This window comes from Triticum dicoccoides, chromosome 2A, assembly GCF_002162155.2.
Source record: "Triticum dicoccoides isolate Atlit2015 ecotype Zavitan chromosome 2A, WEW_v2.0, whole genome shotgun sequence".
Taxonomy (NCBI): Eukaryota; Viridiplantae; Streptophyta; class Magnoliopsida; order Poales; family Poaceae; genus Triticum; species Triticum dicoccoides.
The window spans coordinates 785,570,042-785,595,665 of NC_041382.1; positions in this window are offsets into that span (position 1 = coordinate 785,570,042).

Consider the following 25,624-nt stretch of genomic DNA (forward strand, 5'->3'; position numbering starts at 1 on the left):
GGAAGGTAAATTAATTAAAAGCTATAACTATTTTTTTAGTTTTTCTTAAGGTTTATTAAACACACAAGAAGAAAGCATAAAAAGGAAAATAAACTAGCATGGATGATACAATGAAAAAGTATGAGCACTGACATCTAGCAATGAGTGTGTGAACATAAATGTAATGTCTTTGGGAAATACGTACTCGCCCAAGCTTAGGCTTTTGGCCTAAGTTGGTCTATGGCCACAGCTGGCCTGGCGGATATCCATAATAGTAGTTGGGGTGTACTGATAAGAAGAAGATGAAGGCTCCGATTGCCACTGGCTGACAATCATCTCCGGATCCCAGTGGTAATTAGACTGTCGTGAAGAATCAACTTGTGGTTCCGGCTCTGGCTCCTCGGCTGGTGTAGGGTTCCGGTAGGCGTGAATAGCCTTCAACGAAACAAGGTACGTGCCTACAGATAAATCAAACAAAGAAGGAGCAGGCAGGGTAATAGTCTCAGGATGATGTTTATTAAAGAACAATTGATATTTAAGCTCTCCTTCCCTATTCTTGACAATAAAATCATTGCCACCATACTTTTATAATCTAAATAAACACGAGGCAACACTTTTTCTTCCTTCTCATAATGCCTAATAGGTATGTTAAAATGTGCAGGTAGGCGTGAAGCATAGATGCCTCCAAAGGTGGGGCCCTTTGTACGGTTCAGACTTAACCGTTTGGCAATAATGCCGCCCATACTAATAGAGTTATCACCGTATAAACCATGGAGCAAAATAATAATATCAAGGATACTAAGGTTTCCACAGTTTCCGCAACCAATTAAACAACGACTAGCAAATAATGCAAAATAACGTAAAACAGGAAAATGTATGCTAGTGATTCATGGATCGGAAACCTTCCTTGTTTCCCCTACAGTGATAGTATCAATAAACCCCTCCACATCATCGTGATGTGGATCTTCCGTCTTGCCCTCAAAAGGGACTAAACAAATCCGACAAAAATCATAAAGTGACATCTCCTTATGCTCATCATATAAATAAAACTCCACCGTAGGTGGTGACCTCCTAGAATGGAAATGAATGTTTTGCACAAAGATATTTGTGAGTAAGAGATACTGATCGCATTGGTCGTGGAGGAAAGCGGTAAGGCCTGCATTCTTAGCGAATTCATGAAAATCTTCATAAATCCCGGCTGCTCTCAAGAAATCCTCGGAAGGCCATTCACACGCCCGAACCTCCGTGGTGCGAGGCAGATTATACTTAGGCTTCGGTGCCTTTTCCTTCGAGCTTTGGCTCGATGAGCCCCTCAAAAGTCTCCTCGTCATTTTCTGAAAAATTCTGAAATTTTTAGTAACTTCAAAATAAAAGTAACCAAACTCAATAATATTGGTAGCAACTACTCCTACAAGTGCCTAGGGCCTATATCATGCATCAAAACTACTTTTGACCATATAAATTTGACATGCAAGCTCAAGAACAGGGTCACCTAAGCAGCAAAAATTTGCAATGAATAAAGCACTAGAACAAAAACTAATTGGACCAATGGAGGAGTCACATACCAAGGAACAATCTCCCCAAGCAGTTTTGTGAGAGGTGCTTTGAGCAAGGAGATCAAAAATGGCAGCAAGATGCGCAAGAACTCGTGCTTGAGCTGGATATTTGTGTTTGTGGGAGGAAGATGAAGTGTGTGGGTGCAGGAATAAGTGGAGGAGGGCCACCGTGGGCCCACGAGGTAGGGGGCGCGCCCAGGGGGGTAGGGCGCGCGCTCCTCCCTCGTGGGCAGGTGGTTGACCCCCCTGCTGTGTTCTCAGTGACAAATATTCTGGAAAAAATCATATTCAAATTTCAGGGCATTTGGAGAACTTTTATTTTCGAGGTATTTTTATATTGCACGGATAATCAGATAACAGACAGAAAAATATTTATTTTTATTTTATTTAATATAAATAACAGAAAGTAAAAGTGGGGTACAGAAGGTTGTGCCTTCTAGTTTCATCCATCTCATGATCATCAAAAGGAATCCACTAACAAGGTTGATCAAGTCTTGTTAACGAACTCATTCCGAATAACATGGAACCGGAGAAATTTCGAATAACACTATGTTACCTCAACGGGGATATGCACATCCACAATAATAAGAATATCATATTTCTTCTTGACATTAGGAATAGGAAATTCAAAACCTCCAAATATAATCAATGGAATTTTTCCAATAGAGTTGATACTATGAACTTGAGGTTGTTTCCTCGGAAAGTGTATTGTATACTCATTACCATTAACATGAAAAGTGACATTGCCTTTAGTGCAATCAATAACAGCCCCTACAGTGTTCAAAAAGGGTCTTCCAAGAATAATAGACATACTATCGTCCTCGGGAATATCAAGAGTAACAAAGTCCGTTAAAATAGTAACATTTGCAACTACAACAGGCACATCCTCACAAATACCGACAGGTATAGCAGTTGATTTATCAGCCATTTGCAAAGATATTTCAGTAGGTGTCAACTTATTCAAATCAAGTCTATGATATAAAGAGAGAGGCATAACACTAACACCGGCTCCAAGATCACATAAAGCAGTTTTAACATAGTTTCTCTTAATGGAGCATGGTATAGTGGGTACTCCTGGATCTCCAAGTTTCTTTGGTATGCCACCCTTAAAAGTATAATTAGCAAGCATGGTGGAAATTTCAGCTTTCGTTATCTTTCTTTTATTTTTAATAATATCTTTCATATACTTAGCATAAGGATTTGTTTTGAGCATATCAGTTAATCGCATACGCAAAAAGATAGGTCTAATCATTTCAGCAAAGCGCTCAAAATCCTCATCATCCTTTTTCTTGGATGGTTTGGGAGGAAAAGGCATGGGTTTCTGAACCCAAGGCTCTCTTTCTTTACCATGTTTCCTAGCAACAAAGTCTTTCTTATCATAACGTTGATTCTTTGATTGTGGGTTGTCAAGATCAATAGCAGGTTCAATTTCTATATCATTATCATTACTAGGTTGAGCATCATCAATAACATTATCATTAACATTATTAGTAGTTTCAGGTTCATTACCAGATTGTGTTTCAGCATCAGAAATAGAAATATCATTTGGATTCTCAGGTGTTTCAGTAATAGGATCACTAGAAGCATGCAAAGTCCTATCATTTTTCTTTTTCTTCTTTTTAGAAGAACTAGGTGCATCTATATTGTTTCTCTCAGAATCTTGCTCAATTCTTTTAGGATGGCCTTCAGGATACAAAGGTTCCTGAGTCATTCTACCACCTCTAGTCATAACTCTAACATCATTATCATTATCTTTACTATTCAGTTCATTGAGCAAATCATTTTGAGCCTTAAGTATTTGTTCTACTTGAGTGGTAACCATAGAAGCATGTTTACTAATAAGTTCAAGTTCACCTTTGACATTAGCCATATAATCACCCAAGTGTTCAAGCATATTTGAATTGCATTTCAGTTGTCTACCAAAATAAGAATTAAAATCTTCTTGCTTAGCCATAAATTTATCAAACTCATCTAAGCATGGGCTAGCAAACTTAGTAAATGGGATTTCAGCTTTATCATATCTATAGAGAGAATTTACCTTTACTACCTGTGTCGGGTTATCAATACCATGAGTTTCTTCAATAGGAGAAGGATTTGGATCATATGTTTCTTCAACAGGTGGTAAATTAAGACCATGCATTTCTTCAATAGGAGGTAAATTCTTAACATATTCAGCTTTAATACCTTTTTCTTTCATAGATTTCTTTGCCTCTTGCATATCTTCAGGACTGAGAAATAGAATACCCCTCTTGTTCGGAGTTGGTTTAGGAATCGGCTCATGAATTGGCTCCGGAGGTGTCCAATTATTTTCATTTGTCAACATATTATTCAATAGAATTTCAGCTTCATCCGGTGTTCTTTCCCTGAAAACAGAACCAACACAATTATCCAGGTAATCTCTGGAGGCATTGGTTTGTCCATTATAACAGAAATCAAGTATTTCATTTTTCTTAAGAGGATGATCAGGCAAAGCATTAAGTAATTGGAGAAGCCTCCCCCAAGCTTGTGGGAGACTCTCTTCTTCAATTTGCGCAAAATTATATATATCCCTTAAAGCAACTTGTTTCTTATGAGCAGAGAAATATTTAGCAGAGAAGTAATAAATCATATCCTGGGGACTACGCACACAACCAGGATCAAGAGAATTAAACCATATCTCAGCATCACCCTTTAATGAGAACAGAAATATTTTAAGGGTATAAAAGTAGCGAGTTCTCTCATCTTTAGTGAACAGGGTGGCTATATCATTCAATTTAGTAAGATGTGCCACAATAGTTTCAGACTCATAACCATGAAAAGGATTAGATGGTTGTGATGTGGTATGATAGGGTGGTATCCTCCTTTGAACGATTCGAGTGGCTAGACTTGGCACATGTTCACGCATGTACTTTAAAAAAAATCAACATAGCCTCTACGATATTAATGTTCATGGTGAATTATATCATACTCATGCTTGCATTCGGTGTTGATTAATTTTAATGCATGTTCATGACTGTTGTCGCTCTCTAGCTGGTCGCTTCCCGGTCTCTTTCTGGCCTTCACTTGTACTAAGTGGGAATATTGCTTGTGCATCCATTTCCATAAACCCAAAAAGTTATTCCATATGAGTCCACCATACCTTCCTATATACAGTATCTACCTGCCGTTCCAAGTAAATTTGTATGTGCCAAACTCTAAACTTTCAAGTAAACATTATGTTTTTATGCTCGAATAGCTCATGTGTCAACTAGGGCTGTCTGTATCCTCCATGCTAGGCGGGTTATTCTCAAGAGGAGTGGACTCCGCTCCTCACTCATGAGAAAATGGCTGGTCACCGGGATGCCCAGTCCCATGCTCAAATCAAATCAAAATAATTGCAAACAAAACTCCTCCAAGATTGTTGTTAGTTGGAGGCACCCGTTGTTTCGGGCAAGCCATTGATTGATGCTTGTTGGTGGTGGGGGAGTATAAACTTTACCATTCATCTTGGGAACCGTCTATAATGTGTGTAGCATGGAAGATACCGAGATCTCTCGGTTGTTATGTTGAAAATGAAAGTATACCGCTCAAAATATTATTCAGCTCTATTTCAAAATCGAGCTCTGGCACCTCTACAAATCCCTGCTTCCCTCTGCAAAGGGCCTATATATATTTACTTTTATGTTGAGTCATCATCCTCTTAATAAAAATCACCAGTTGCAGAGCACCGCTGTCATTTGTGTGTATTATTATTAGTTTACATTGAGTATGACTTGACTGGATCTCTTTTAACATGAATTACAATTTCCAGTCAGCCCTTGGTCTTCAGGGATGCTCTGCATTTATGTTTTGCGGTCTCAGAAAGGGCTAGAGAGATACCATATTGTTATATCATATTATGATTGTTTTGAGAAAGTGTTGTCATCCGAGATTTATTATTATTGCTCACTAGCTGATTATGCCATTTAAATGAGAAAACATGAGACCTAAGTGTTATTGTGAATATGGTTAGTTCATAATATTTGCTGAAAACTTGAATGCTGGGTTTACATATTTACAACAAGAAGAGCAAACGGAGTTTGTAAAAGTTTTTCTTTATCACTTTCAGTTTATCAACTGAATTGCTTGAGGACAAGCAAAGATTTAAGCTTGGGGGAGTTGATATGTCTCCGTCGTATCTACTTTTCCAAACACTTTTGCCATTGTTTTGGACTCTGACTTGCATGATTTGAATGGAACTAACCTGGACTGACGTTGTTTTCAGCAGAATTGCCATGGTCTTATTTTTGTGCAGAAATAAAAGTTCTTGGAATGACCTAAAAATCAACGGAGATTATTTTTGGAATATATAAAAAATACTGGCGAAAGAATCAAGGCCAGGGGGCCACACCCTGCCCACAGGGTGGGGGAGCGCCTCCCCCTGGGCGCGCCCCCTGCCTCGTGGGCCCCCTGACGCTCCACCGACCTCAACTCCAACTCCATATATTCATGTTTGGGGAGAAAAAAATCCGAGAGAAGGATTCATCGCGTTTTACGATACGGAGCTGCCGCCAAGCCCTAATCTCTCTCGGGGGGCTGATCTGGAGTCCGTTCGGGGCTCCGGAGAGGGGAATCCATCGACATCGTCATCATCAACCTTCCCGCATCACCAATTTCATGATGCTCACCGCCGTGCGTGAGTAATTCCATCGTAGGCTTGCTGGACGGTGATGGGTTGGATGAGATTTATCATGTAATCGAGTTAGTTTTGTTAGGGTTTGATACCTAGTATCCAGTATGTTCTGAGATTGATGTTGCTATGACTTTGCTATGCTTAATGCTTGTCACTAGGGCCCGAGTGCCATGATTTCAGATCTGAACCTATTATGTTTTCATGAATATATGTGAGTTCTTGATTCTATCTTGCAAGTCTATAGTCACCTATTATGTGTTATGATCCGTTAACCCCGAAGTGACAATAATTGGGATACTTACCGGTGATGACCATAGTTTGAGGAGTTCATGTATTCACTATGTGTTAATGCTTTGGTACGTTTCTCTATTAAAAGGAGGCCTTAATATCCCTTAGTTTCCATAAGCACGTATGACTATATTCGGAATACTTGCCTACATTACATTGATGAACTGGAGCTAGTTCTGTGTCACCCGATGTTATAATTGTTGCATGATTGATCGCATCCGACATAATTATCCATCACTGGTCCATTGCCTACGATCTTTTCATATATTGTTCTTCGCTTATTTACTTTTCCGTTGTTATTGATACAATCACTATAAAACCAAAAATATTACTTTTGCTACCGTTACCACTACTATCATATTATATTGCTACTAAATACTTTGCTGCAGATATTAAGTTTCCAGGTGTGGTTGAATTGACAACTCAGCTGCTAATACTTGAGAATATTCTTTGGCTCCCCTTGTGTCGAATCAATAAATTTGGGTTGAATACTCTACCCTCAAAAACTGTTGCGATCCCCTATACTTGTGTGTTATCAGGAAACGGGATGTAAGGGCAGCAGCTCTGTGCTAGCCAGGATCCGGCCTTAGGAGCAGAGGAGGATCTCTTGCCATTTGTTCCAACCTTGCAACCACTCTCCTCAGTCCTTCCTTGACAGAGCCTGAGCACAGGATTTCCCACGAAGACAGTATAGCTGTTGTCCTCCTCTACACAACCTGCATATCAGACCACATAGCGCGGCCAAAGTACTTGTCCTTGTGAACTATCCACAAGGCCCACATAGCTGCAGCCTGTTATAATTTACGAGCAGTGTTCAAGTTATTTTTCAACCAATCTAGCATGGAGGCAATATCAATAATACTAGAAGTATTAGCTAGCTCATTAACACTTCTCCAAATCTCCTTCGCAACCACTCATTCATGAAACAGATGCCTCCCAGTTTCATGTTCAGAATAGAACAAGCAGGAAAGGTCATCTAAATGTTGCCTCTTACTGAGATTATCTCTAGTAAGCAGCTTGTTATTAGAAGCCAGCCAGATGAAAATCTGGACCCTAGGTGGGATTTTAACTTCCCATACTACAGGGCCATTACCAGGTATAACACCTCTAAAGTGTACTATCTTATAAAAGGAACTAACCGAATAAATACCCCTGGCATTATAATTCCACACTAACTTATCAGGGGCATCCGAAAGAGGGATATTTTTAATACAACCAAACAAAGCATTCCAGGATTGCATCATGTCCTGAGAGAAACACCTCCTGAAATTATTTTTCAGCTTGGTGCCATCCCACATATTTGCAACAGTCACATGATGCTCAGTAGCAATATTGTAAAGGTACCAAAACTAGGTAGCCAGGCTAGAATGGCCACACCAGGTATCCTCCCAGAATCTAATGAACCCCCCATTGCCCACCTTCCAAGAGTACCCAATCCTGGCTGCCCTAGCAGCCCAAATGGCATTTTTCTAGAAAGGGAAAGCACCATCAATGGTACTAGTGAAAATATTGGGGTTGTGGGTATCATACTTATCATCACTGATTTGTTTTCAAAATTTTCCATCTCCCAAAGCATGTCTTTTAACACAGGAGGCTAGCATACAAAGATTAAAATCAGCTAGGTTAGTAATCCCCAACCCTCCATGCTCCCTCTAAGGGTGACAACACCCCAAGCAGCCAAGTGGTACTTGTGGTGGCAATCATAGTTATCCCAAAAACAATGGGCAAGTTGCAAATTGATCTTATTCAAAGTCCATTTAGGGAATTTAATTAAGCCCATACGATAGGAAGGGATACTGGCTAGGCAAGCTTGAACTAATATAAGCCTTTTACCATAGGACAGGAGTCTGCCTCTCCATCCAGCCCCTTTTTTGATGATCTTATCGATCACAGGCTGCAAATCCTCCCTTCTAATCTTAGAGTGATGAAGGGGGGCTCCCAAATATTTAATTGGGAAGGAACCAATTTTACAACCAAAACATTGGGCAAACTTAAATAGCCTCATCATATTCTATATTAATAGGAACTAAGTCACATTTGTGAAAATTTATCCTCATCCCTGACATCTGTTCAAAATAGGACAACAACCACTTAAGATGCTTAGCATGCTCCACCAGCTCCTTCCTGGTCCATACCAGATTTTGGAGGGTGGCTCTGCGGCGGTGAACCCTAGCACGGGGGATTTTATCTGCCTCCGGAATGCTGCCTAGAGAAGGCGTACTTGCAGTAGGCACCACCCTACACAGCCCCTCAGAACAGACGGCCGCAATTGCGCCATGTGGCACATTATCGCCCTGTCCATCCCCAAGGCCCACCATCAGGAGGGCCCTCCTGGTTTTGGCTGCACCACCACCGCTGACCCTTCTGACCGGTGAGGTCATCACCAATAGCGGTGGCGAGGCCCGCCTGCTGGCCGACGAAGGCAACACCAACGAAGTTAGCGGTGCCCCTCTCCTCTGAGCTGCAGATGAGCGACCACAACTTGGCGATCCTGGCGGCGTAAATCCCTCCTCTGCGCTGACCAGATCCGGGGACAACCCATCTACATCTCGAAAGCATGGCAAAAATAGAATCACTCCTCCCTGTACAGAATCCACCTTCTCCATTGAGCACGGGATTGGGAGTCCGCCTCTCTCGCGGCCCAATATAATATCCTCTCTATTGTTAATTCATCTTTGGTCGCAAAAATTCTTCGCCTCTCCTCCTTGCTCGTCCTCGACATCATCCGCAGGGCCAGTGTGTGACGAGCATCTCAAATTGCTTGTGCCGCCTGATAACCCACAAGTATAGGGGATCGCAGCAGTTTTCGAGGGTAAAGTATTAAACCCAAATTTATTGATTCGACACAAGGGGGGCAAAAGAATACTCTCAAGTATTAGCAGATGAGTTGTCAATTCAACCACACCTGGAAACTTAATATCTGCAGCAAAGTGTTCCGTAGCAAGGAAATATGATAGTAGTGGTAACGGTAGAAAAAGGTAACAGTAGTAAAAGTAATGTTTTTGGTATTTTGTAGTGATGATAGCAATAGCAACGGGAAAGTAAATAAGCGAAGAACAATATATAGAAAGCTCGTAGGCAATGGATCGGTGATGGAGAATTATGCTGGATGCGGTTCATCATGTAACAGTCATAACCTAGGGTGACACAGAACTAGCTCCAGTTCATTGATATAATCTAGGCATGTATTCCGAATATAGTCATACGTGCTTATGGAAAAGAACTTGCATGACATCTTTTGTCCTACCCTCCCATGGCAGCGGGGTACTTATGGAAACTAAGGGATATTAAGGCCTCCTTTTAATAGAGATCCGGAACAAAGCATTAACACAGAGTGAATACATGAACTCCTCAAACTACGGTCATCACCGGTAAGTATCCCAATTATTGTCACTTCGGGGTTAACGGATCATAACACATAATAGGTGACTATAGACATGCAAGATAGGATCAAGAACTCTCATATATTGATAAAAAGATAATAGGTTCTGTCATGGAATTGTCACGGCAGATGTCCTCTTGCAAGGACTTAATCGTGGAGCCATCGCAGCTAGGAAGCTTGAAGGGGTTAATCGGGACAAAGGACACGCGAGGTTTATACTAGTTCAGCCCCTTACGGTGAAGGAAGGCCTACGTCTAGTTCGGTTGGAATTGCTTGAGGTTTCGGTGACCAGGGAGCGAGATACGCTATGCCCGGTTCTCGATTTGTTGTTTCTTACCCTAAGCCGCCAGTGGGTCGTCCCCTTATATACACGGGTCGACGCCCTACGGCTTACAGAGTCCTGGCCGGCTCATAAACAGTGTCCGGCTTGATGACTAGTTACTTCTACCTTACAATACAAGTCACGCCCTTATGGCGGTTTATCACCATGGGCCATAAATCGCCTGTGGGCCTTTAGACCCTTTACTGAACCGCCATCTTCATGTCTTGGTCTTGGGCTTCAGATGGGCTTCTCTTTGCGTAACCCGGCCCCTCCTGGGTGGCTTACATAAATAGTTATATCCCCAACATTAGGCCCCAGATTGATTTGAACTGGTTCATGTCAATCTTTAAAAACCTTATGAACTAGCCTTAAGTCTTCTGTTTTGCGTGGAAACTTTAACCCGCCATGACATCATCATCTGGATCCGGGTTAAATCTCCGTGACGTCATCTTCAATAAAACTCATATTTTATTCCATCATATCCTCCAACGGATCTTTGTCTTTACTGACCATCCTGAAAATCGAGGCGTTGGGGTTGTTGTAAAATGATATTCCATCTCCTCGTTTCTCGCGCCGTCTTGGTCGGCCCCTCCATATAAATGGATGCGACCTAGGTCTTTTTCATTTCCTTCAGTCGTCTTCCTCCTCGCACCTCCTTCTTTGCTGCTCAAGCTCCGCCGCCGCCGCCGCCGTCGACCCCCTCGTCTTCACCGACTCAGGCCGCTGCATCACCCTGAACTTGACCAGAAAACGACAGCGACCCTCCGCAGTTCTTCCGCATCTGTGAGTTCCTCTTTTCCCCCTCTCAGATCTGCATTGAAACCGTCTTGAATTCGTCATCGTTCATCGCCGCCCGATGCAAACCTCCATTAGCTCTCACCTCCGATGCCTTGTTTAGATTATAAAAACAACTTAGAACTACTGCGGAAAATGTTTGTGCTTATCCTGTATGAGAACAGATCTCATTTCCCTTGTTTTGGAAGCCTTCCGCGAGTATATGAACTTCTCTGTACTGTTTTAGATCTAGAAATATTTTCCTTTCCAGAGCATCGTTTGATCTAAAATAATGATGGCAACTTGTGAAACCTGTTTGTTCCACACTTAGCCAAAAACTGTGTCTGTTGACTCTGTTTCAACCATAGTAGTCCGTGTAGCCGGTTTAAGATAATACCGGCTGTCAGCACCGCTTGCCTCTGGCGACTTAAGAAAACCTTAATCATCTTTAATACCTGCAGCTGTTAAACATTATCACATAGTTACCTGCATGTCATTAGGCCCCTTCTTAAGCCGCCATCTTAAATAACCCAATAATGTTTATTCTCCGGGTTATAATAAACCGGAAAAATTTCCTTTATCTTGTTGTAGGCTTCAATTTACCCAATGGCACCCAAAGCTGTTAAACCTCCGGTTACCTGCAACTGGGTCCCATCCATTGTTACAAAGAACAAACTGTCCGAGTTTGTAAAGTCTGGCCATCTACCCAAGAAGGATGTCATGTCTTATCGTGCTCCTGAACCGTCTGAAGAGAAACCTCAACCAAAGGAAGGGGAGGTGATCATTTTTACCGATCACATGAGCCGGGGATTTGCTCCTCCCGGTTCAAAATTCTTTAGAGACGTTCTGCATTTCTTTGACTTAAGACCTCAAGACATCGGGCCCAATTCCGTGTCAAATATCTGCAACTTCCAAGTTTTCTGTGAGGTCTACCTTGGAGAAGAACCCAGCCTACTTTTGTTCAGGGAGTTGTTCTATTTGAACCGGCAGAATGAGCGCGCCAATGGACCCAGTCTAGAACTTGGTGGCATCTTGATTCAGCGACGGAGAGACTGCCTTTTCCCTTATGCTGAACTGCCGAGTCATCCAAAGGATTGGAACCAAATGTGGTTCTACTGCCAGGACACTTCTCCGGCTGGTGAAAACCCGCTGACCGGCTTCCGCGCCTTGCGCCTTGAATCCAACCACCCGCTGCCGGACAAGTTGACTGCTATTGAGCGTCTGCCACTCACCCCCACTATTAAGAAAATCAAAGCTCTTTTAGGGAATGGTTTAGATGACATCGACCTGGTCCGAGTCTGGGTTGCTTGGCGAGTGATTCCATTAAGCCGCCGCCCCGGCTTAATGTGTACTTACTCAGGCGAAAAGGATGACCAACTGCGTCATAGTCCTGACGACTTACCAGATGATGCGGTGGAAGCTACAACCCAGTCTTTGCTGAAAGAGGGCACGGTGACTAGTAATGCCTTTGGCTTACTTCCTTTCTGCAAGAAGAACCCGGCCCCTCCAGTGAGTTATTATCCTCCACAAGTATCTTTATTATGTTATACCTTACCTTTACTCATAACCCTTTATCCTTATTCATAGGCAAATATCGACTTCTGGAAGGTCAAGTATGACCATGAGGCTGCCAAACAAGCCAGAGCAATGAAAAGAGCCGAAAGAAGAACCGCTAAGACTGGAACTTCAAGAAAAAGGAAACCCAGCGCCTCAGATATGATGAAACTGGATGATACTGAGGATGATGAAGAAGAGGTAATTCCTAATTCCTCTGACTCTTTTATCATCATGTTATTGACATTAATTCCTTTCAGGAGGATACAGGTAACAGCCAAGCTGTTGAAGAGGTAACTATAATCTCCTCCGACTCAGAGCCTTTACTGAGGTTGAAAATCCGAAGAGTGACCCGGAAAGTAAGATTTTCACATCCTTTAGCTTACCAAGACCCTCAATTTATTTTGAAGCGACAGATTTATGAGAGCCGGAGGCAGAGCCGGACCAGCAACGACGCGGAACTCTCCTCCGGCTTACCTGATGTGACCAGGAAACGCCAGGCTGAGGTTATCTCCGATTTACGCCTTTTTTTCCTTTGGCGGGTTTCATTTGTCAGCCTCTTAATTCTTCTGACTCCAACTATCAGGATATTTCACCTTCCTCCGGTGAGTCTATGCAGTCCAACATGCCAGCCTTCAAAACTGCTCCCGGGTAATATGAACTTGTTGTACCTTATGCCTTATTTTACTCATATTTTTTGTATTTAACCTGTCTACCTTTTCCACAGTGTGCAAGTAAAGCCCAGCAAAAGGGCAAAAAAGAATAAGCCACCCCAAGAGTCGGTTGTGACTAAACCAGAACTGGGCACAGCTGCTCCTGACACCTCTGCTCATGAGCCGCCGCCTCAACCATCTCATGATGTTCCTATATCTTCCTCTGACCCGCCTACTGAGCAAACCCTCAACAATTCTGGTAACCCGGAGGCTCCTAGCCCCGCCAAGGCAAATGATCCGGAAGTTGAGATTCTCAAGACTCAGTTTGTTGACCGGCACAACCAACTGTACTTGCCAAGTGTTCTAAAGAGGAATTGGTAGAATGCCGAAAGGCCAAGCTGGACGTCACTGACTATACTCATTTGAGTATTGGAGAGATCGTCTACGGCTATATCAATCAAGTACATAGCAGCCCTGACCTGGAAATTGATATGGTGAAGTAGATACAGCAAAAATCTGAGATATGACTTATGCTAGCTTTCTTTAACCATACTTACTGTACCAGCCCCCAAGTCTATTGCTTATAAGTAAATATGTTGTAGACTTTAGAAAATTGCTTAGCACTGCTTATCCGGCTTAGGAAAAAGACATTTAACCCAGTTGTAGCACTTGCGATACACATTAGCCCCCAAGTGCCAAACATCTTTGCTTGCAAAGTGCTTGGGACTTAATTTCCATGAGCCGGAGTAGTAATTGAAAGTTCCTCAGTATACATTAGCCCCCAAGTGTCAAGTACCTTTGCTTGCAAAGTGCTTGGGACTTTAATATTATTTACTGTAATCTTGACTACTATCCGGTGCAATGCAGGCCATCCTAAGTCAATTTGAATCGGAGATTGTTGACCTGAAGAACCGTGTGGCAGCCCAGGAGATTGAAAATCAAAAGGCTAACTCCAAATTTGAATTCAGCGTCTCTAAACAAGAGAAGCTGAAGAAAAATTTTGAATCGGAGAAGAAAATTTGGGCTGATGAAAAGGCATCGCTTGCGGAAGCAACGGCCGGACTGTCCGACTTAAAGTGCCAGATATCTCGAATGGTCTCATCAATCTTTGGTGAGTGACTTACTCAAACCTTAAATGACCATTTCAGTTGTTTCCTCTGACTCACCTTATGCTTAATAACGCAGGCCCCAGGAGCACAAATCTCAAGCAGAACATGGTGATCAAGCTGAAGGCGATTTATACCCTGGTGGAACAGCTCTACACCGGGTCACAACGTGCTCTGGCTGTTGTGGCTTTATCAAATGATGTTCCCTATCTCCAGCAAGATGTGCTGAAGCGGCTTGCTGTGCTACCTCAGCGAATCCAAGAGTTAAGACGAGCATCTGCAAGAGCCGGAGCTATAGCCGCATTGAGCCGGGCCAAGGCGTGGCTTCCAGAACTAGACCCCGCTGATATTGCTCTTGGGTATCCAAGTTTAAAGGAAGATGGCACCGTGTTTAATGATAAGGATTTCACCGCCCGTGTGAGGGATATACGTCCGGTGGCTACTCCTATTGGGAACGATACTGACCTCACCAAGTGTCAGCCGGGTTATGACAAGGAAAATCGGAGAATCCCCATGCCGCATGATGACGATGTCAGCTTGATCCCTCCAACCCGTAAGCACACCTTTGCTCCTGAAGTCGACCCAACCGGTTTAATAGATGATGAAGCTGAGTTTGAGGCCTTGAGTGGCATTGACTGGGCCTCATCATCCTTCCAGGACAAAGCAACCGGCGGAGAGACGGAGAAGGATAACCCGGAGGCTTCAAATCAACCCCCAGTGGATACGATCTGTTAGCCCCCAGTGGCTGTGGCGGTGCCGATCAAGTGGGTATCGACAGCTATGTTCTCTTTGGTTCGAATACGACCTATGTTTGAATAGGAAGCCCCCAAGTGACCATAAGAGTTGTTTAATGACACTGATTCGAATACGATCCACGTCAGACCCAAAAGGGGTTAAGCTATGATTCAAATATGATCAAGAAGCCCCCAAGTGGGTTTGGCAGTATGCCGATCAAGTGGGTATCAACAGCTATGTTCTCTTTGGTTCGAATACGACCTATGTTTGAACAGGGAGCCCCCAAGTGATCACGGCTAGATTCAGATATGATCATAAACCGGACCAAAGGAAAGCCGGATTCAGATATGATCCGCTTCTCCTTGGTTATCTCCACCACCTGACAAAGAAAACACATAAACCTTTTTTGGGAGTGGAAAAAAGGACAGAGGTCCTGCTTTATTGCTTTATGTAATATACATAGTATAAGTATGTACACATTAGAGCCGACGGCTCAAGTATAATAAGGCCGAAGATGAGCGATATTCCACGACCGATGGGTCTCCTCCTCCGATTTACGTGAATCTTTGTGTTCCCGAACGTCGATAAGGTAGTATGATCCGTTGTTCAGATTCTTGCTGACCATAAAGGGTCCTTCCCAAGGAGGGGATAGCTTGTGCATGTCAGATTGATCCTGGATGAGTCGGAGCACTAAGTCTCCTTCCTGAAAGGTTCTGGACTTAACCCGGCGGCTGTGGTAGCGGCGCAGGTCTTGCTGGTAAATCGCCGAGCAGGCTATTGCCAAGTCTCGCTCTTCATCCAATAGGTCAAGTGCGTCTTGCTGAGCTTTTTCGTTGTCTTCCTCAACATAAGCCGCCACACGGGGTGAGTCATGACGGATGTCACTTGGCAGGACCACCTCTGCTCCATACACCATAAAGAAAGGCGTATAACGCGTAGATCTGTTAGGTGTAGTATTGATGCTCCAGAGTACAGAAGGTAACTCCTCCACCCAACAACCCGGCGTCCGCTGCAAGGGGACCAAGAGCCGGGGCTTGATACCCCTCAAGATTTCTTGATTAGCTCGTTCTTCCTGACCATTAGATTGAGGGTGAGCCACAGCTGAAACGTCAAGCCGGATATGCTCTCGTTGACAGAACTCTTCCATAGCTCCTTTGGAAAGGTTAGTGCCATTATCAGTTATGATGTTGTGTGGAAAACCAAAGCAAAAAATCACCTTTTTCATAAACTGGACCGCCGTGGCTGCATCACACTTACTGACTGGATCCGCCTCCACCCACTTTGTGAACTTGTCAACCGCCACCAAGAGGTGAGTCTTTTTATCCTTAGACCTTTTGAAAGGCCCGACCATATCAAGCCCCCAGACTGCAAATGGCCAGGTAATTGGAATCATCCTCAATTCTTGAGCCGGCACATGGGCTCGTCGTGAGAATTTCTGACATCCGTCACATTTACTGACCAGGTCCTCTGCATCAGCATGAGCCGTCAGCCAATAAAACCCATGATGGAAAGCTTTGGCCACAAGAGATTTTGAGCCGGCGTGATTGTTGGGTTTCGTAGTAATTTCAAAAAATTTCCTACGCACACGCAAGATCATGTGATGCATAGCAACGAGAGGGGAGAGTGTTGTCTACGTACCCAACGCAGACCGACTGCGGAAGCGCTGACACGACATAGAGGAAGTAGTTGTACGTCTTCACGATCCAACCGATCAAGCACCGAAACTACGGCACCTCCGAGTTAGAGCACACGTTCAACTCGATGACGATCCCCGGACTCCGATCCAGCAAAGTGTCAGGGAAGAGTTCCGTCAGCATGACGGCGTGGTGACGATCTTGATGAATTACAGCAGCAGGGCTTCGCCTAAACTCCGCTACAGTATTATCAAGGAATATGGTGGCAGGGGGCACCGCACACGGCTAAGGAATAGATCACGTGTATCAACTTGTGCGGACCTTTGATTAACCGTAGGGTCCGCACGCTTAAGGTTACGATGACAGTTATATTATGATTTTATGCATTTTGATGTACCGAAGGTTGTTCGGAGTCCCGGATGTGATCACGGACATGACGAGGAGTCTCGAAATGGTCGAGACGTAAAGATTGATATATTGGAAGCCTATGTTTGGATATCGGAACTGTTCCGGGTGAAATCGGGATTTTACCGGAATACCGGGAGGGTTACCGGAACCCCCCGGGAACCATATGGGCCTTCATGGGCCTTAGTGGAAAGGAGAAAGGGGCAGCCCAAGGTGGCTGCGCACCTTCCCCCTCCCCTAGTCCTATTAGGACTATGAGAAGGTGGCCGGCCCCCTCTCTCTCCCCCTTTGGGAATCCTAGTTGGAATAGGATTGGGGGGGGGGAGTCCTACTCCCGGAAGGAGTAGGACTCCTTCTGCGCCCTCCTCCTGGCCGACGCCCCTCTCCCCCCTTGGCTCCTTTATATACTGAGGCAGAGGCACCCCAGAAACACACAAGTTGATCCACGTGATCTATTCCTTAGCCTTGTGCGGTGCCCCCTGCCACCATATTCCTCGATAATACTGTAGCGGAGTTTAGGCGAAGCCCTGCTGCTGTTATTCATCAAGATCGTCACCACGTCGTCGTGCTGATGGAACTCTTCCCCGACACTTTGCTGGATCGGAGTCCGGGGATCGTCGTCGAGCTGAACGTGTGCTCGAACTCGGAGGTGCCGTAGTTTCGGTGCTTGATCGGTTGGATCGTGAAGACGTACGACTACTTCCTCTACGTCGTGTCAGCGCTTCCGTAGTCGGTCTGCATTGGGTACGTAGACAACACTCTCCCCTCTCGTTGCTATGCATCACATGATCTTGCGCGTGCGTAGGAATTTTTTTGAAATTACTACGAAACCCAACAGTGGCATCCGAGCCTAGGTTATTTATGTTGATGTTATTTGCACGAGTAGAACACAAGTGAGTTGTGGGCGATATAAGTCATACTGCCTACCAGCATGTCATACTTTGGTTCGGCGGTATTGTTGGACGAGACGACCCGGACCAACCTTATGCGTACGCTTACGCGAGACCGGCTCCCTCGACGTGCTTTGCACATAGATGGCTTGCGGGCGACTGTCTCTCCAACTTTAGTTGAACCGAGTGTGGCTACGCCCGGTCCTTGCGAAGGTTAAAACGGAGTCTATTTGACAAACTATCGTTGTGGTTTTGATGTGTAGGTGAGATTGGTTCTTACTTAAGCCCGTAGCAGCCACGTAAAACATGCAACAACAAAGTAGAGGACGTCTAACTTGTTTTTGCAGGGCATGTTGTGATGTGATATGGTCAGGGCATGATGCTGAATTTTATTGTATGAGATGATCATGTTTTGTAACCGAGTTATCGGCAACTGGCAGGAGCCATATGGTTGTCGTTTTATTGTATGCAATGCAATCGCGCTGTAATGCTTTACTTTATTACTAAACGGTAGTGATAGTCGTGGAAGCATAAGAGTGGCGAGACGACAACGATGCTACGATGGAGATCAAGGTGTCGCGCCGGTGACGATGGTGATCATGATGGTGCTTCGGAGATGGAGATCACAAGCACAAGATGATGATGGCCATATCATATCACTTAAATTGATTGCATGTGATGTTTATCTTTTTTATGCATCTTATCTTGCTTTGATTGACGGTAGCATTATAAGATGATCTCTCACTAAATTATCAAGAAGTGTTCTCCCTGAGTATGCACCGTTGCCAAAGTTCGTCGTGCCCAGACACCACGTGATGATCGGGTGTGATACGCTCTACTTCCATCTACAACGGGTGCAAGCCAGTTTTGCACACGCAGAATACTCAGGTTAAACTTGACGAGCCTAGCATATGCAGATATGGCCTCGGAACACGGAGACCGAAAGGTCGAGCGTGAATCATATAGTAGATATGATCAACATAACGATGTTCACCATTGAAAACTACTCCATCTCACGTGATGATCGGTTATGGTTTAGTTGATTTGGATCACGTAATCACTTAGAAGATTAGAGGGATGTCTATCTAAGTGGGAGTTCTTAAGTAATTTGATTAATTGAACTTAAATTTATCATGAACTTAGTCCCTGATAGTATCTTGCTTGTTTATGTTGATTGTAGATAGATGGCTCGTGCTGTTGTTCCGTTGAATTTTAATGCGTTCCTTGAGAAAGCAAAGTTGAAAGATGATGGTAGCAATTACACGGACTGGGTCCGTAACTTGAGGGTTATCCTCATTGCTGCTCAGAAGAATTACGTCCTGGAAGCACCGCTGGGTGCCAGGCCTGCTGCTGGAGCAACACCAGATGTTATGAATGTCTGGCAGAGCAAAGCTGATGACTACTCGATAGTTCAGTGTGCCATGCTTTACGGCTTAGAATCGGGACTTCAACGACGTTTTGAACGTCATGGAGCATATGAGATGTTCCAGGAGTTGAAGTTAATATTTCAAGCAAATGCCCGGATTGAGAGATATGAAGTCTCCAATAAGTTCTATAGCTGCAAGATGGAGGAGAACAGTTCTGTCAGTGAGCATATACTCAAAATGTCTGGGTATAATAATCACTTGATTCAATTGGGAGTTAATCTTCCGGATGATTGCGTCATTGACAGAATTCTCCAATCACTGCCACCAAGCTACAAAAGCTTCGTGATGAACTATAATATGCAAGGGATGAACAAGACTATTCCCGAGCTCTTCGCAATGCTGAAAGCTGCGGAGGTAGAAATCAAGAAGGAGCATCAAGTGTTGATGGTTAACAAGACCACTAGTTTCAAGAAAAAGGGCAAAGGGAAGAAGAAGGGGAACTTCAAGAAGAACGGCAAGCAAGTTGCTACTCAAGAGAAAAAACCCAAGTATGGACCTAAGCCTGAAACTGAGTGCTTCTACTGCAAGCAGACTGGTCACTGGAAGCAGAACTGCCCCAAGTATTTGGCGGATAAGAAGGATGGCAAGGTGAACAAAGGTATATGTGATATACATGTTATTGATGTGTACCTTACTAGAGCTCGCAGTAGCACCTGGGTATTTGATACTGGTTCTGTTGCTAATATTTGCAACTCGAAACAGGGATTACGGAATAAGCGGGCACTGGCAAAGGACGAGGTGACGATGCGCGTGGGAAATGGTTCCAAAGTCGATTTGATCGCGGTCGGCACGCTACCTCTACATCTACCTTTGGGATTAATATTAGACCTAAATAATTGTTATTTGGTGCCAGCGTTGAGCATGAGCATTATATTTGGATCTTGTTTAATGCGAGACGGTTATTCATTTAAATCAGAGAATAATGGTTGTTCTATTTATATGAGTAATATCTTTTATGGTCATGCACCCTTGAAGAGTGGTTTATTTTTATTGAATCTCGATAGCAGTAATACACATATTCATAATGTTGAAGCCAAAAGATGCAGAGTTGATAATGAAAGTGCAACTTATTTGTGGCACTGTCGTTTAGGTCATATCGGTGTAAAGCGCATGAAGAAACTCCATACTGATGGACTTTTGGAACCACTTGATTATGAATCACTTGGTACTTGCGAACCGTGCCTCATGGGCAAGATGACTAAAACACCGTTCTCCGGTACTATGGAGAGAGCAACAGATTTGTTGGAAATCATACATACCGATGTATGTGGTCCGATGAATATTGAGGCTCGTGGCGGATATCGTTATTTTCTCACCTTCACAAATGATTTAAGCAGATATGGATATATCTTCTTAATGAAACATAAGTCTGAAACATTTGAAAAGTTCAAAGAATTTCAGAGTGAAGTTGAAAATCATCGTAACAAGAAAATAAAGTTTCTACGATCTGATCGTGGAGGAGAATATTTGAGTTACGAGTTTGGTGTACATTTGAAAAACTGTGGAATAGTTTCGCAGCTCACGCCACCCGGAACACCACAGCGTAATGGTGTGTCCGAACGTCGTAATCGTACTTTATTAGATATGGTGCGATCTATGATGTCTCTTACTGATTTACCGCTATCGTTTTGGGGTTATGCTCTAGAGACGGCTGCATTCACGTTAAATAGGGCACCATCAAAATCCGTTGAGACGACGCCTTATGAACTGTGGTTTGGCAAGAAACCAAAGTTGTCGTTTCTTAAATTTGGGGCTGCGATGCTTATGTGAAAAAGCTTCAACCTGATAAGCTCGAACCCAAATTGGAGAAATGTGTCTTCATAGGATACCCAAAGGAAACTGTTGGGTGCACCTTCTATCACAGATACGAAGGCAAGACATTCGTTGCTAAGAATGGATCCTTTCTAGAGAAGGAGTTTCTCTCGAAAGAAGTGAGTGGGAGGAAAGTAGAACTTGACGAGGTAACTGTACCTGCTCCCTTACTGGAAAGTAGTTCATCATAGAAAACTGTTTCAGTGACACCTACACCAGTTAGTGAGGAAGCCAATGATAATGATCATGAAACTTCAGATCAAGATACTACTGAACCTCGTAGATCAACCAGAGTAAGATCCGCACCAGAGTGGTACGGTAATCCTGTTCTGGAAGTCATGCTACTAGATCATGATGAACCTACGAACTATGAAGAAGCGATAGTGAGCCCAGAATCCGCAAAGTGGCTTGAAGCCATGAAATCTGAGATGGGATCCATGTATGAGAACAAAGTATGGACTTTGGTTGACTTGCCCGATGATCGGCAAGCAATTGAGAATAAATGGATCTTTAAGAAGAAGACTGACGCTGATGGTAATGTTACTGTCTACAAAGCTCGACTTGTTGCAAAAGGTTTTCGGCAAGTTCAAGGGATTGACTACGATGAGACCTTCTCACCCGTAGCGATGCTTAAGTCCGTCCGAATCATGTTAGCGATTGCCGCATTTTATGATTATGAAATTTGGCAGATGGATGTCAAAACTGCATTCCTGAATGGATTTCTGGAAGAAGAGTTGTATATGATGCAACCGGAAGGTTTTGTCGATCCAAAGGGAGCTAACAAAGTGTGCAAGCTCCAGCGATCCATTTATGGACTGGTGCAAGCCTCTCGGAGTTGGAATAAACGTTTTGATAGTGTGATCAAAGCATTTGGTTTTATACAGACTTTTGGAGAAGCCTGTATTTACAAGAAAGTGAGTGGGAGCTCTGTAGCATTTCTGATATTATATGTGGATGACATATTGCTGATTGGAAATGATATAGAATTTCTGGATAGCATAAAGGGATACTTGAATAAGAGTTTTTCTATGAAAGACCTCGGTGAAGCTGCTTACATATTAGGCATTAAGATCTATAGAGATAGATCAAGACGCTTAATTGGACTTTCACAAAGCACATACCTTGACAAAATTTTGAAGAAGTTCAAAATGGATCAAGCAAAGAAAGGGTTCTTGCCTGTGTTACAAGGTGTGAAGTTGAGTAAGACTCAATGCCCGACCACTGCAGAAGATAGAGAGAATATGAAAGATGTTCCCTATGCATCATCCATAGGATCTATCATGTATGCAATGCTGTGTACCAGACCTGATGTGTGCCTTGCTATAAGTTTAGCATGGAGGTACCAAAGTAATCCAGGAATGGATCACTGGACAGCGGTCAAGAACATCCTGAAATACCTGAAAAGGACTAAGGATATGTTTCTCGTATATGGAGGTGACAAAGATCTCACCGTAAAAGGTTACGTTGATGCAAGCTTTGACACTGATCCGGACGATTCTAAATCGCAAACCGGATACGTGTTTACATTAAACGGTGGAGCTGTCAGTTGGTGCAGTTCTAAACAAAGCGTCGTAGCGGGATCTACATGTGAAGCGGAGGCTGCTTCGGAAGCAGCGAACGAAGGAGTCTGGATGAAGGAGTTCATATCCGATCTAGGTGTCATACCTAATGCATCGGGTCCAATGAAAATCTTTTGTGACAATACTGGTGCAATTGCCTTGGCAAAGGAATCCAGATTTCACAAAAGGACCAAACACATCAAGAGACGCTTCAAATCCATCCGGGATCTAGTCCAGGTGGGAGACATAGAGATTTGCAAGATACATACGGATCTGAATGTTGCAGACCCGTTGACTAAGCCTATTCCACGAGCAAAACATGATCAGCACCAAGGCTCCATGGGTGTTAGAATCATTACAGTGTAATCTAGATTATTGACTCTAGTGCAAGTGGGAGACTGAAGGAAATATGCCCTAGAGGCAATAATAAAGTTATTATTTATTTCCTTATAATCATGATAAATGTTTATTATTCATGCTAGAATTGTATTAACCGGAAACATAATACATGTGTGAATACATAGACAAACAAAGTGTCACTAGTATGCCTCTACTTGACTAGCTCGTTAATCAAAGATGGTTATGTTTCCTGACCATGAACAATGAGTTGTTGTTTGATTAACGAGGTCACATCATTAGTTGAATGATCTGATTGACATGACCCATTCCATTAGCTTAGCACCCGATCGTTTAGTATGTTGCTACTGCTTTCTTCATGACTTATACATGTTCCTATGACTATGAGATTATGCAACTCCCGTTTGCCGGAGGAACACTTTGGGTGCTACCAAACGTCACAACGTAACTGGGTGATTATAAAGGAGCATTACAGGTGTCTCCAAAGGTAGATGTTGGGTTGGCGTATTTCGAGATTAGGATTTGTCACTCCGATTGTCGGAGAGGTATCTCTGGGCCCTCTCGGTAATACACATCACATAAGCCTTGCAAGCATTACAACTAATATGGTAGTTGTGAGATGATGTATTACGGAACGAGTAAAGAGACTTGCCGGTAACGAGATTGAACTAGGTATTGGATACCGACGATCAAATCTCGGGCAAGTAACATACCGATGACAAAGGGAACAACGTATGTTGTTATGCGGTCTGACCGATAAAGATCTTCGTAGAATATGTAGGAGCCAATATGGGCATCCAGGTCCCGCTATTGGTTATTGACCGGAGACGTGTCTCGGTCATGTCTACATTGTTCTCGAACCTGTAGGGTCCGCACGCTTAAGGTTACGATGACAGTTATATTATGAGTTTATGCATTTTGATGTACCGAAGGTTGTTCGGAGTCCCGGATGTGATCACGGACATGACGAGGAGTCTCGAAATGGTCGAGACGTAAAGATTGATATATTGGAAGCCTATGTTTGGATATCGGAAGTGTTCCGGGTGAAATCGGGATTTTACCGGAATACCGGGAGGGTTACCGGAACCCCTCGAGAACCATATGGGACTTCATGGGCCTTAGTGGAAAGGAGAAAGGGGCAGCCCAAGGTGACTGCGCACCTTCCCCCTCCCCTAGTCCTATTAGGACTAGGAGAAGGTGGCCGGCCCCCCTCTCTCTCCCCCCCTTTGGGAATCCTAGTTGGAATAGGATTGGGGGGGGGGGAGTCCTACTCCCGGAAGGAGTAGGACTCCTCCTGCGCCCTCCTCCTGGCCGGCGCCCCTCTCCCCCCTTGGCTCCTTTATATACTGAGGCAGAGGCACCCCATAAACACACAAGTTGATCCACGTGATCTATTCCTTAGCCGTGTGCGGTGCCCCCTGCCACCATATTCCTCGATAATACTGTAGCGGAGTTTAGGCGAAGCCCTGCTGCTGTAATTCATCAAGATCGTCACCACGGCGTCGTGCTGATGGAACTCTTCCCTGACACTTTGCTGGATCGGAGTCCGGGGATCGTCATCGAGCTGAACGTGTGCTCGAATTCGGAGGTGCCGTAGTTTCGGTGCTTGATCGGTTGGATCGTGAAGACGTACGACTACTTCCTCTACGTCGTGTCAGCGCTTTCGCAGTCGGTCTGCGTTGGGTACGTAGACAACACTCTCCCCTCTCGTTGCTATGCATCACATGATCTTGCGTGTGCGTAGGAATTTTTTTGAAATTACTACGAAACCCAGCAGAAGTTAATACCACTCCAGCCCCCGAGCCTTCCAGCTGTCTAGACCCATCAAAGTGAATAATCCAATAAGTGTTATCGGGCTTCTCTTCAGGTGCCTATAGCTCTGTATAGTCGTTGATGAAATCCACCAAAGCTTGAGACTTAATGGCAGTGCGCGGTACGTACTTCAGACCGTGAGGCCGGAGCTCGATGGCCCATTTGGCGACTCGTCATGTAGCCTCTCTGTTGTGAATAATGTCTCCCAAGGGGGCAGAACTTACCACAGTGATAGGGTGACCCTGGAAGTATTGCTTTAGCTTCCGGCTTGCCATGAACACCCCGTAAACAAGTTTCTTCCAATGAGGATATCTTTTTTTTGACTCGATGAGTACCTCACTGACATAATAAACCGGCCGTTGAACCGGATGTTCCTTACCAGCCTTTGCGCTCTACCACAATTGCCACACGGACGGCTCGTGAATTAGCAGCCACATATAACAGCAAAGGCTCTTTGTCAATGGGAGCCGCAAGAACTGGCGGCTCAGATAACTGCCTCTTCAAATCCTCAAAAGCAGTATTAGCAGCATCACTCCAGACAAAGGTGTCGGCCTTCTTCATCAATTGGTACAGCGGTAGGGCCTTCTCCCCTAACCGGCTTATGAACCGGCTTAAAGCGGCAACATGACCCGCCAGTCGCTGAACATCATTGATACATGCCGATTTAGCCAAGGAAGTGATTGCCTTAATCTTCTCCGGATTAGCCTCAATACCCCTGTTTGAGACCAAGAATCCCAAAAGCTTTCCTG